General features: G+C 42.0%; 1 pseudogene; it reads right to left on the bottom strand.

The window, feature by feature from the left end:
* Positions 1-743: 743 nt before the first annotated feature.
* Positions 744-1,883, bottom strand: LOC108399562 (ribose-phosphate pyrophosphokinase 2 pseudogene; annotated as a pseudogene).
* Between the last annotated feature and the right edge of the window lie 11,909 nt (positions 1,884-13,792).

Here is a 13,792-nt window from a genome sequence, read left to right as displayed (position 1 = left end):
AAGTTTAAAGAGAATAGTTTTATTGCTGGATATAACTTTAGAATTCTAACAGAAGTTCAAGAAAGTGTGGGTGATCACCACATGTTTTTAGAATTGGTAGTTTAAAAGTTAATGGTGATGTCCCAGTTGGACTAGAGGAAATTCATAAAACTGTATTTACAATTATATTGCCTCTGACTTGTCTAACTTATTTCGGAAAATAAATAGTTCATTGGCCATATTTAGCTAAATAAAATTTGGTTCAAATTAAGCAAAATAGCTAAATTAGTTTATTTAAACCCTGAAATTTAGCATGCAAGATATTTCATGATTTTCTAATGTTCATGCAAAAGAAAAGAGCCAATTCCATATAGGGCTTTACCCAAATGTTCATAGTATTATTACCACATGTAAACTAGTACACAAAGTGCTTGACTAGGAAATGATCTTTGACAACCTCAGAAACACATAAACTGTGAATTTCCACAAAGGGGTTATATTACATAAGGAAATTATATACAATTAAATGACTGTGGCCTCAGAGTATCATAAGAACAAAGGTAAATTTACTGTCAAAAGAAGGTAAAATGGCACAGGTATTTCTCATACGAGTTCAATTAAAAAAAAACTAACATTCCTCCATCCCTATCCACTGTCTTTTAAAACCATAAAGATATGTTTCAAGGTTTAAAACAGCTCTGAGACCTTACTATTCATCATTTTATATTTTATTGAGTTCTAACATCAAAACAACTTCTTAAAATTCAGAGTATAAGGTTTGAAGTCATTTTCTGGAGCATAGAGGGCCACGGCTGAACAAGGAAGAGGAATTTGCCATTGCCTGCTCTTTGGATTGCCTTGACCAAAATCAGTGAAATATCAGTAACTTCAGTCTTAGAGCAGTGTTTCATTTTGCCCTCTTAGGGAATGTTGTTTGTGCATCAACAGCCTCAGAGGCATCATTATTAATTCCGGAAACAGCTGGCCCAGAGAAGATTCCATGGGTAAAAATGGCATAAATTGTAGTGGCTCCAGCAGAGTAGCTTGACCACAGCACAGCATTTATGCTGCATGCATCAGGCATGTTATCCATGAGAATGGCCACCCAATCTTTAATATCACCAACTAGGATTATCCTATCCACCCCCAGGGCTCTCCGCTCTCTTGAAGCAAGGCAAACTCCACTTGCAGTCTGTCCCTGAGCGAGGTGTCTCCTGCTTCAGGGTAAACAACAACACAGTTCCTCCAGTCTACAATATTCTCTTGGTTCTGCAGGTAAGTCACCTATAAGGATATTGAAAAAGCCCTGGATCTGAGCAGCATGCAGATCCATGGTAATGGTGTGATCTGTCCCAACTACTACAGGCAGATTGGCTACACAGTTTTCAGAAACAAGAGCATGACTCTTTTCCTTGAAATCTTGTCAGGAGTATGGAAAACATGGGAGTACTGCCCTTAATCTGGGGGAGCATGTGACTTTGCACTGCTGATCGTAACAAGAAGCTCCATCAAGGTGTCATCAATTTTTCCACAGCTACTCCGAATAATAGAGACAGCCTGGCCTCTCAGACTTTCACAATCACTATGCTTATCTCCTAGTTGCTGAACTTCTCGGTGACCACAGTGCCCAGCCCCAGCCCCAGTCTGTCCACCATTTTCTGAGATAGGTACTGGTGTGAGCTGCTTCAGAACAGCACCATGCTGGGCTGGCTGGGGCTTGGTGGAGCCAGAGGACGCTCGAGGTGATGGTGACTGAAGCAGAGAAAGAGCTGTCCCAAGAACAGAAGAGGAGGAAGAGGCTTAGGTGTGGAGGTAAGTGAGGGGCTGATCTGAGGCAGGAGGCCCAACTCTGGAAGAGATATTCTTATTTCTGCCACTTGTTGCTTCTCCTCTTTCTCCTTCATTCCGCTGTCATGAACAAGAAAAAGGACTACACCATAAAAAGAAAGTGACCCACTAATATTTTAGTAGAGACTATAGAATCACTATTATTAGAACTTTTTGAGATTTCTTGAGCCATTATTTTCCCCATATGCATTATTTTGGCCAGTCCTTCCCTATGATTAGTAAGAAAACCTTTAAAACAAAAAAGACCCGTGTGCCTGTGTGCCCCATGTACTAACAGCCCTTGCATTCACCAGGCACATCTTCATGCTGCTCCTACCAGAGAGGATACAGAAATGTCAGGGTGTTAGGCAATGTGATAGAGTGTGACTCTGTGCCTGGCAAGACCCCCATCAGAAAGTGTCTCCTCTTGCCACAGAGAATACAGCAACAAAGCAGAGAAGGCTTATCAAGGCTGAGAAGAGGCAGGAGACAAAGCACCATGTAGAAAGTGCACTTCTTAGCCAGGCAAAAAGATAAAAGCTGCCCTTAGAAAAGCAAAAACAGAACCTCAGCATTTTGCAACACATATTGGAGGAAACAAGCCTCAGCAGAAATCAATTGGTGAAAATCAGAGTAAATAGGAACTTTTTGCAAACAGTTGCAAAAAGGAGTCAGAGACCTTGACATGAGGTGTCTTGCCAATGGGTTTCAGCCCCAGGCAAGTTCGCTATGGATTCAATGTGACCAAAGAAATTGACAGCAAAACGTTCTTTGGGGTGAAAGGGTTTATTACCCGGCTTGTTCTCTCAGAGGGTAGGTCGAGCACTAGCGTCTCTACCTCCGCCCAGAGCACTGGGCTGAGCTCTCTATATAGGACAATAATAGCTTATTGCCTAAAGGTGTGGAAGCGGTAGCCTAGCAACAGGCCAGTTACATCATCAGGTGGTTTAAGTTCAGTGAGTATCCTGGCCATAGGAACCTCTACTTCCCAGCACGAGGGTACCATCCACTTGGACCAATCCCAGTAGCAAGAGAACAGCAAGGGACAAATGAAAGAGGGTGACAGATTCTGATATGGAAGACTTGATCTGAACAAGATTATTCCTGTGGTTCCATGCCTGAGGGTTCTGTACTGGTTAGCCTGCTTTCAGCAGCAAAACAACAATAAAATAGAAAACCCAATCCAAATTAGCTTAAATTATAAGGAAATACACTGGTCCACTCAACTGGAAGACCAGTTGTTTCTATCTCCATTTCTTTGACCTCCTCCATGTCTTGCCTTCATCCTCAGACTGGCAAGGAGGTGGCAGCCTCACATCCACACACAACAAAGGCCTAAGACAGCACATCTCTTCCTGTGGGTCTCTTAAGAGTAAAGAAGCTTCTCCCAGAATCCCCCAGCAAACTTCCCAAAGTTGAATCTCATGCCCATTTCTGACTCAATCACCACAAAAGGGTTGAGATTCTCATTATTGCCTTAAACAATTAAGACCTTTGCCTGGGGCTACAGACGAACCCCCAACAGCACAGCTGCTCTCCAATGGTGGAGGGTATGATGGATGTTGAAGAGGCACTGTAAAGTCTACCATGGTTTCCCAAAGTTCCTTAGAGGAGGTACTGGAAATGATGCTGCAACCTCACATACAGCCTTAAGAGTTTGAAGCTTATCTTTGTGTTAGTTAGGATTTCTGGGTTGCAAGTAACATAAACACAATTCAAATTAGCTGAATGGAATTGGTTGGTTCTCAGCATCTAGAAAAGGCTGAACTTCCAACCTGAGGGAGTATCCAGGAATCAGGTGGGTGGCCATGGTTAGAACAGGACCTCCAATGCGGCCAGGGCTCTGCCCCTGTCACTTACCTCTGAGCTTCTGCCACTCTTTCTCACCCACACCAACTTTTTCCACATAGCAGAAAACTTGGCTAATGACAGTAACCACAATTTACATCTCACAGCTTCTAAAGAGAGACTGAATTCAAGGCCTCTCTGATCCCAAGTCAAAAATCTTTGAAAAGGGGCTCATTGGCTAGACTTGAGTTCAATGCCAATCCCTGGACAAATAAGGGATATGTCTGAAGCCAGGGGTTGGTAACCTCCCTGTACTAACATGGCAACTTCTGTTCTAACTGCTTGGATGGAGGAAGAGGCAGTTCCTTAAAAAGGGGTCCTGAAAAGACAATCTTAGGTGTACAATAGTTACACTCAGTTGTGTAATAAACTGCATAGAATTCCTATTCCAAGAAGAGGACTTAAGTATTTCATCAGGGATTATTATAAATAGTAAGTGGACTCTGACAACTGCAGTCAAGATTGGCAAAGCAAAAAGCTTCTTCTTATGCCTCCTTTCTCTCCAGCAGGGACACTCTTGGCTTGTTTTGGGCACAGGGAAGAAGGAGAGAATTAGAGAGACTATGTTATCTTCCACAATCCTGGAGGCTGAAGCCCTCCCCTTCCACAAAAAAAGAAGGCAGTTGTGAGGCAGAGCAGGAGTTCATGAGAGAGGAAAAGGAGAACCCCTAAGAACTGGCCCAGGGTGGAGAAGCAGGCATTTCAGAAGGAGACAGGGCTATGGGTTTCTCTCCTGGATGGGGTTCCCCAAAAGCAAGTCCCAGAGTGATTTGGGTACAAGTGCTTTTGGAGGTCAGAAAGCAAGTGTGGGAGCAGAGAAGTGCAATGGGATGTGCTGACACATGCATCGCTCCTAGGGAGAACTGCAGCTCCATCCCACTGGGGACCCTCTAAGAGACCACAGAGCACACCCCAGAAGTGCCCCCATCAAGAAGCAAGAGAGCTGGGGTTTTTACCCTTCAGGTCTTGTCCCCATTAGTTGAGTGCCAGCCCTGGGGGCATTAATTCCCCAGCACTTCCATACAAAGCATGGTCACAAGGCCAGAGAAAATCTTTAAAGAGAAAGAATCATGTGCTTGACTATGTTTTTGGTGTGACATGGAAACTGCCCACAAATTACAAGTCACCCCGATGGTGGGCCAAGGGGATTCTGAAGGGGGCATTGACAGTGTGCCCTACAGTTTCCAGAACACACTCCACAGGTAGACCCCTCAGCTTCCACACCTCAACAACAATCACCTCTCTCAGATGTTCCTGGTGTTCATTTTAACTAGATTTCACCTGGATTCAAACATCAATAGGGAGAAGTTGCTTCCCCACAGTGTGCACTGGTCCAGATCCTAGAAGTTGTTCAGGCAAAGATGAGACCTAATATGTACTGAGTACCTAATACAGGCCAGGTTCTGCACATATATGGCCTCATGGTAATGCTCAAAAGAGCCCTATGATGCACACAATATCCTCCCCCTTCTACAGACATTTACATACACATACACATATATAATGGAAACTGAGACCTGGAGAGGGAGGTAATTTACTCCATCTCAAAGAGCGAGGACGTGACACAGCTGAGACTCAAACGAAGTGTGGTTATTTCCAAAACCTCATGCCCTTTCTTCCTAACACATGAAGAGAGGCCAGAACCTGTTCATCTCACAGTAAGAACATTCCGGTTAGATCAAGAGACCCAAGTTTAAGAATTCCTGGGAACTTCAGAAAGCCCCATTCCTCCCAGAGCCTAAGAGGAAATAAACTTGATTGTCTGGAAAGACATCTTTTACTAATACTCAAATAGTACCTGAACCTTGACTGTATGTAAACTGCTCTTTAATACACATCACTTAACACAAAGCCCTCTGCATACTAAGCTGGCTATTTTTGCTGCTTTGAGTTTATATGAAGAAGGGTTGATGTGGAACAAGCCACAAGGCAGAAACCTACACATGTTCCCTCCCTCCAGGGGAACACTTTCCAGGGCTGGGGATTACAGGAATTCAGTACCTATTAAGTGGAGAGAATTTGCTTACAGAAGGAGCAAGTTTTTAAAAGTCCAGGTGATGTATGTGGCAGTGTTTTCCAGCCCTGGGAGTGTGTTCCACAAAAGAGGCGGATAATTTTAGCAAGTACACCTGCAGATGATTTCCCCAGTGAGTCTCTGGGAACACTCCTCCTTCCCTCTCCAGGGTAACATGAGCTGGGATTATTCTTTCTTCTCCTGGAAGATACTGGAGTCCACATAAAATCCTTTGCCCTCCCACAAAGCACTTAGCTACAATCACCCTGGTTTCATGTTACATCACTGGGCAAAATGCCATTGGTTCATAGGCATTTAATGGGTGTCTACAGTACTTCCAGCCCCGTGGAAAGCTCCAGGGATATGAATATGAGAGCAAGGTCTAGTTGCCCTCAAAGAACCATGAGTGATGAAGGATTTGCATTTTTTGTGAGTATTAAATTAGACAACAAATGTGTAGACATCGGCAGTATGTTTGGCATATATAGGTGCACATCAATGTTGGTTTCCTTTTCTTTCTCTTCAAACTACTTTTATGAGAATTGATTTGTTGATTTCTCAGCACCTCCTTGAATCCAATTTGGAAGAGACAGAATAAAAGCATATTAGTAAGTACAGGAATCCTGTGAGTAGAAAGAGGCTGGCATTATCAGCTTCATCTGTACTTGAGGAAATTGCAAGATTAGGTCATGGAGCAGAACACGCAGGGCCATGGAGCCTAGGGCAGAATTCTGACACCACATCCCAGACCAGACCTTGGGCATTCTCAACTCTCTGCCTCAGTTTCCTAATCAGTACAAGGGGGTGTGATGGTTAGTTTTATGTGTCAGTTTGGCTAGGCTACAGTGCCCAGTTATATAATGAAAAACTAACATAGGTGCTGCTGTGAAGATATTTTCCAGGTATGGTTAACTGCTTCTATCAGTTGACATTAAACAAGGGAGACTACCCTTGATAATATAGCTGGGTTTCATCCAACTAATTGAAAGGATGTAAGAGCCAAAACTGAGGTTTTCCAAGAAAGAAGAAATTCTGCCTCCAACAATATCAGCTCTTGCTAAACCTGCAAGCCTGCCCCATGGACTTTGGACTTGCCAACCCCACAGCTGTGTAGACCAATTCCTGGCCTCATGGTAATGCTCAAAAGAGCCCTGTGGTGCACACAATATCCTCCCCCTTCTACAGACATTTACATATACCTACACATATATAATGGAAACTGAGACCTGGAGAGGGAGGTAACTTGCTCCATAGATACACACATACATACACACATATCTCCTATTGGTTCTGTTTCTCTGGAGAATCCTGACTGATACAGAAGACAATAATACATCCTACCTCACTGAGCTGTGAGAAGTTACCATCTTAGAACAGTCCCTGACACATGGGAAAGTTACACTAACTTTCACCTACTCAAGACCACTCAGCTGGTAGCTATGAAAGGGCAAGTCTCCAAGTATAGGACTTTTACACCACACCCCAAATTTCCTTTGCCCATCACACAGAGACTTGTGCCAATCCATTCTGCTCTTCAGAGCTGAGTGCTGAATAGTACACATTTCCTACATTTCGGCCACCCACTTTTTCAGTTGATTCACAAAATGACTGGGTCCCACTCAGTGGGGACATTGTACCTAGAATATGACCATCTCATTCCTCTGTAAGGGCATTGGGGTTATTAACAGGGTTTCCTCAAGAATCCCCTGAAAGCTGAAACCTGGTTTTGGCTTTAAGCCACAAGTAGGGAGTTCACTTTTCTGTCAATTGACCCATGATGAATGGATAATCAAAATCATAAGGGTAAAAACTAATTTATTAAGGGTTTTTATTTTTTCAAGAATGGAAATTTGTTTTATCTCAGTCAGCCTAAGAAAAGAGATTGGGAAATGGTAAAGGAAGACTAAGAAAGAAATGGAAGTTTGAAATATGCCAAAAATGAATAGTTTGTTTGGCTTGGGAAGGGATGGGAGGCAGGGCAAGGATGAATGGTACACAATCCAGCAGACATTTTTAAAGATAACACTGTCAAAATATGTTCTAGAACATGTTTTTTATCTCTATTTAAAAACTGAAGGCATATTTTGTTGGTAACCTGGAATTGTTTTCATAGAGCAAATATCTATCACATGATTTCTAAAACACCAATGCTCAAGACTTTTGCAGCATTCAGTGTGTAGGCATAGTCTGTTCCCACTACCTGGAATGTTTTCCCCCTTACCAGGTGAGCAACCTTCAAAATTCAGCTCAATGACTACCTCTCTGGAAAGCCTTTCCTGACCACTCAGGAAATAGGAGGCTGATCACCCACCCCTTCCTTTTGTGTACCCACAGCCCCCTCTTCCCACTATCTCTGTATAGTTCTTCACAGCTGACATTCAGACCTTCTTTGCTAGCTCTTCTAACTGATCCTTGTACCCTTTGCACTGAGCCTAACACAGTACCTGACACACCTGACCAAAGGTTTGTTGGTATAACAACCAAATGCAGTGGGTAGACCTGATTTCAATCCTAATTCAGACAACCTACTGTAAAAAGTTGTGAAACAACTGGGCAAATCCAAAATATACTATTAAAAAACATTATGGAGTTATCTCTAATTTCATGAAGTATGATAATGGTACGATTGCTCTGTAAGAACATATGCTTATTTTTAAGAAATATATACAGAAGTAGCTAGAAATGCAGTGACATAATGACAGCGATTTGCTTTAAAAGACTTCAGCCAAAGGAAAACTAAAAGAGAGAGGAAGGGCAGAGAGGAGGGAGGGAGAAAGGAAGGAAGATGAAAGAGAGATGAAGCAAACAAGGCACAATGTTGGCAACCATCGAATCTGGGGATGGATTTGGCAACTTTCTGAATGTGAGAATGTTTTCATTATAGAATGGTTTTTTAAAAGGCTTACTGGAAAAGAAAATATAAAGAAGTTGATAAAATTAAGCCCAGATGATCTTTGCATTCATTTCATTTTTGAGGCCTTTTCTAGCTTCTGAGAATCTGCTGTTAAGGGCTGCGTTGGCCACATATATCTGAACCAACTAAGGACAGGAGCTCCCTCCAAGCAAACCTGTTACAACTTTTGCTTTGGAAAATCCTGGCTTGTTTTCAACCTGCTCCGAACCTAGACCAAACACAGCCTCTAACCTGGGCAAAAGGAGTCCCCTGCATGATCTAATCTATCTCACCAAGGTGCCAAATTTTCCCTTTATGACTGTATTGATTAGGCTTAACCAAGTGGGTTCAAGAAGATAATTTATTTCTCCCTCACGCAGATGACCAGGTAGGGGTCTAGGACAGGGACAGCAGCTCCGCAACTGCCAGCATCTCCTCTTTCTTATTCTGCAGTGTCCATCTCATACTCCAGCACTACATTTACATCCCAACAGCCAGAATCTTTGCATGATTCTTTCTTTTCTAAATGGAACTATCACTGATATACAGTCTTATGTTGGTTTCAAATGCACAACACGGTGGTTCAGTAGTTACATTACCAAATCCTCACCCCCTCTAGCATCGTTACTATTTATCAAAGTAGAAAGATGTTACAGAATCATTGACTATATTCTCCACGCTATACTACCTTCCCTGTGACCAATGATTGCAAATTACTGTGCCTCTTTATCCCCCCACCCTTCTCCCAAAACCCACCCTTACCTCCCCCCTTGGTAACCGTAGTCACTTCTTATTGTCTGTGAGTCTACTGCTGTTTTATTCCTTCTGTTTCACTTTGTTTTTATATTCCACAAGTAAGTGAAATCATATGGTATTTGTTTTTCTCCACCTGGCTTATTTCAATGAGTATAATACCCTCTAGATCCATCCATATTGTTGCAAATGGCAGGATTTGTTTTCTTTTTATTGCTGAATAATATTCCATTGTGTCTGTATATCACATCTTCTTTATCCATTCGTCTATTGACAGACACTTAGGTTGCTTCCATATCTTGGCTATTGCAAATAGTACAGCAATAAACATAGGGGTGCATATACCCTTTCAAATTAGGGATTTTGTTTTCTTTGGGTAAATTCCTAGGAGTGAGATTACTGGATCAAATGGTATCTCTATTTTTAGGTTTTTGAGGAACCTCCAAACTATATGGGACAGGACCAGACACCACCAGTTTACATTCCCACCAACAGTTGGGTTCCCATTTCTCCACATCCTCACCAGCATTTGTTCTTTCTTGTCTTTTGGATAATGGCCATTCTAACCGGTGTGAGGTTAGAATGTGGTTTTGATTTGCATTTCCCTGATGACCAGCAATGTGGAGCATCTTTTCATATACCTGTTGACCATTTGTATTTCTCCTATGAGGAAATGTCTGTTTAGGTCCTCCACCTATTTTTTAATCAGTTTTTTTGTTTTTTGGATGTTGAGGCATATGAGTTCTTTACATATTTTGGATGTTAACTTCTTACCAGATGAGTCATTTATGAGTATATTGTCCCATACTACAGAATGCTATTTTGTTCTGCTGGTGGTGTCCTTTGCTGTACAGAAGCTTTTGAGTTTGATGTAGCCCCACTTCTTCATTTTTTGTTTCCTTTACCCAAGAAGATGTGTCCAGGAAAAAATTGCTCATACTTAGATTAAAGAGATTTTTGCTTATGCTTTCTTCTAAGAGTGTCATGGTTTCATGAGTTATATTCAGATCTTTGATCCATTTAGAGTTTACTTTTGTGTATGGAGTTAGATAATAATCCAGTTTCATTCTCTTACATGTAGCTGTCCAGTTTTGCCAACACCAGCTGTTGGAAAGACTGTCTTATCCCCATTACACATTCATGGCTCCTTTATCGTGTACTAATTAACCTTATATGTGTGGGTTTATTTCTGGCTCTTTATTCTGTTCCATTGATCTATTGGTCTGTTCTTGTGCCAATACCAAACTGTCTTGATTACTGTGGCATTGTAGTAGTTTGAACTCAGAGAGTGCAATCCTCCCAGCTTAGCTATTCTGAGGATTGCTTTGGCTATTCGGGGTCTTTTGTGGTTCCATATGAATTTTAGAACTATTTGCTCTAGTTCATTGAAGAATGCTGTTGTATTTTGATAGGGATTGCACTGAATCTGTAAATTGCTTTGGGCAGGATAGTCATTTTGACAATATTAATTTGTCCTATTTATGAGCATGGGATAGATTTCCATTTATTGGTGTCTTCTTTGATTTCTCTCGTGAGTATCTTACAGTTTTCAGAGTATAGGTCTTTCATCTCCTTGGCTAGGTTTATTCCTAGGTATTATATTCTTTCTGATGCAATTGTAAATGGAGTTGTTTTCCTGATTTCTCTTTCTGCTAGTTTGTTGTTAATATATAGGAACATGACAGATTTTTGTGTATTAATTTTGTATCCTGCAACTTTGCTGAATTCAGTTATTAGTTCTTGTAGTTTTTTGGTGGATACTTTAGGGTTTTCTATGTCTAATATCATGTCATCTGCAAATAATGACAGTTTAACTTCTTTCTTATCAATATGAATGTCTTTTATTTCTTTGTGTATTCTGATTGTGTATTCTGACCAATAAAAATGGTCAGAGTGGGCATCCTTGTCTTGTTTCTAATCTTAGATGAAAAGCTTTCAGTTTTTTGTTATATTAAGTAGCATGATTCTTACATGACCGCAATTTGCTGAAAGGGATGTCTAGAAATGTCATCTTTGTCTGGAGAACCATGTAAGGAGAGTAAAAAATGCAGGACAACCAGTAATTTTCACTATCATGCTCAAGCAAAAAAAGGCATTTATTATCTTTTGGGCATATATTCCTGGGGACTATTTAGAAAGATGTGGTCAGTAAAAGGTAAAAATCAGGTTTCCAGGAGTTCCTGCAAAAAACATTCTCTTAATTAATATAACTTGCATTGGTGCTCTTTCTGCTGGCATCAAAATGCATCCTTGCTCCTATCTGCATCAGGGAGAGCTCACCTGAGGATGGACATAACACATGGTAGAGCACAGCAAGACATGGAGAGACTGCAGACACCATTAGAGTCTCTGCATCAAGCCATGCCAGTAACTGGAGTGGTAAATTATGTAAAACAACAAATATTCCCCAGCCATGCTTTTTTTCTTAACAACAACAAAACACTATTTTGACCTTTGTCACTACAACATGCAACCTGACATTGGAGGAGACCTAAAAGACGGATATCTGCAAAGGGCAGGAGATGCAAGGCACTCCTGGCACTTCAGCGGTTTCCAGGAGGAGGAGACTCTCACCTGCAGAGTATCTGCTGCATATTCAGCATGGTGGTGCCTTCAAACCAGGTGTATTTCATACATATTAGCATATATACCATATATTTATCATATACATTCTCTCACTGAACTCTCACATAATCCTGAAGTACACTCATCACCCCCATTTTACATAGGTGGGCACAAAGGCTTAGAGTTGCTAAGTCACCTCTCCAGGGTCACACCATTGAGAGGTAACAAAACAGGTATTAGAAGCCAGATCCACCCCACTCCCATACTTCCTTTAAATTCCCTCCTGGGTCGTCTTCCTTTCCTGGTCCTGTCCCATATAGGCCCCTCCTCCTGGTCCTCCTGCACCCACTGGCTTCTGTTGCTGTCAGCCTTTTTTAAGGTGCTGGGGGCCCCAAGGCAGATGGGGAGCACTCCAGCTAGCACTGCAACTGGCTCTTTGGAAATAAACTGTGAACGCACATCTCTAGGACACCGTTGGAGATGCACAGGGTCTCATGCGTAAGTGATTTCAATCAGATTGTAGTAAGAGGGTGGTAATTTTATCCCAGGTAATCCAACCGTGACCACCTGGTCATGGAGGAGGACTGGCATGGCCAAAGAGCTCCAGGGATCTAAGCACTGGTTCCAGCTCTGGCCCTGAATCCCTTAGGCAAGTCACGGCCCCTCTCTGGGCCTCCATCTCTTCATCTATAAAGGCAGGACTGGGCCTAGTGGTGTGGTAAGCTCTTTTCTGACTCACCATAGCTGGGATCCGAAAGTCCTCAGATCTCAGTGCCAGTTTGTGTCATCCTCAAGCAACAGTCACTAGGCCAGCAGGAGGCCAGGTTTCACTGGGGAGTTCCTCACCTCTCAAGAGTTAAACATTTATTCTCCCAAATAGATGTATTAAGTACAGAAATGGAATAGAAGTAACCAGGTGTCTATGGGGGCTCATTTATGGAAAATTCCTTAAGCTTCTGCAATCTCTACCCGTGGTGATGTGAGCACCCAATCTGGATCTAAGAGAAAACATGGGCCAAATTGCTCCATTGAGCATATCACTTCTTCCCCAGCCTTTCTCACCTTCTTGCTGGCACAGGATGCCTCTTGCCTGATCAGTTTTCTCCACTAATTAAATGTCACACTTCCAGCTGCAATCACCAAGCGATGCTCTCCAGGCAATTCAGTAGAGGGAAAAATAAGGTCCTTCCCATTTCTTACTACCCTCATGAGATGTTGTCTGTGAGGCTGGCAAAAACCGATGACAAATAACAGGGTTGCTATGAGGAAGTGTTAATGGGGCCTATGGCCCAAGCAGCAGCAATTATGAGGCAAAAGGAAATACTTAAAAGGAAGTAAATAGATCCTTCCCAGAAAGCCCATGACCCACATATCTATGATTCACCATACCCCATAGTCATGATCTATTCTAGTATATTTCTCTATTTTATAGGAAATATAATGACCCATTATTATGTAAGCATTCTTGTAGGCTGCCACACTTCTTTTTGGAAGTGGTGGGCTACAGATTCATAAGTCTACAGGATGTTATCAGCTGGTGTCCAATGATGAATGAATAGGGATCTAGAGTCAATATGGAGAATTGGTCAAATTAAAGCATTTCATAGCAATAAGCACCCTACATCTTCAGAATATCTGTGTGAAATATGAAAGGCATGAGTTCTTACCAGACCCAAAAAGGATAAATCACTTGGCTGAGCTCACTGAGTCTGTACGTGATAGACTTCTACACCAGACCATGACTCCTTTCAATGTGGTTGCCACCCTAACAGTTTTCAAGTTTACTCTCATTGAAACAGAACAGAAAAGGAAGAGGCAGCAAGAACAGGGAGCATTACAGCTTTAAAAATTTAGCCACAGTATTCAAAACCACTAGATTCCCTCCGGACAATAAGCCCTGGGTAATCAGCAGA

The sequence above is a fragment of the Manis javanica genome, chromosome 6 (assembly GCF_040802235.1).
Source record: "Manis javanica isolate MJ-LG chromosome 6, MJ_LKY, whole genome shotgun sequence".
NCBI lineage: Eukaryota > Metazoa > Chordata > Mammalia > Pholidota > Manidae > Manis > Manis javanica.
This window is presented reverse-complemented; position numbering and strand designations above follow the sequence as displayed.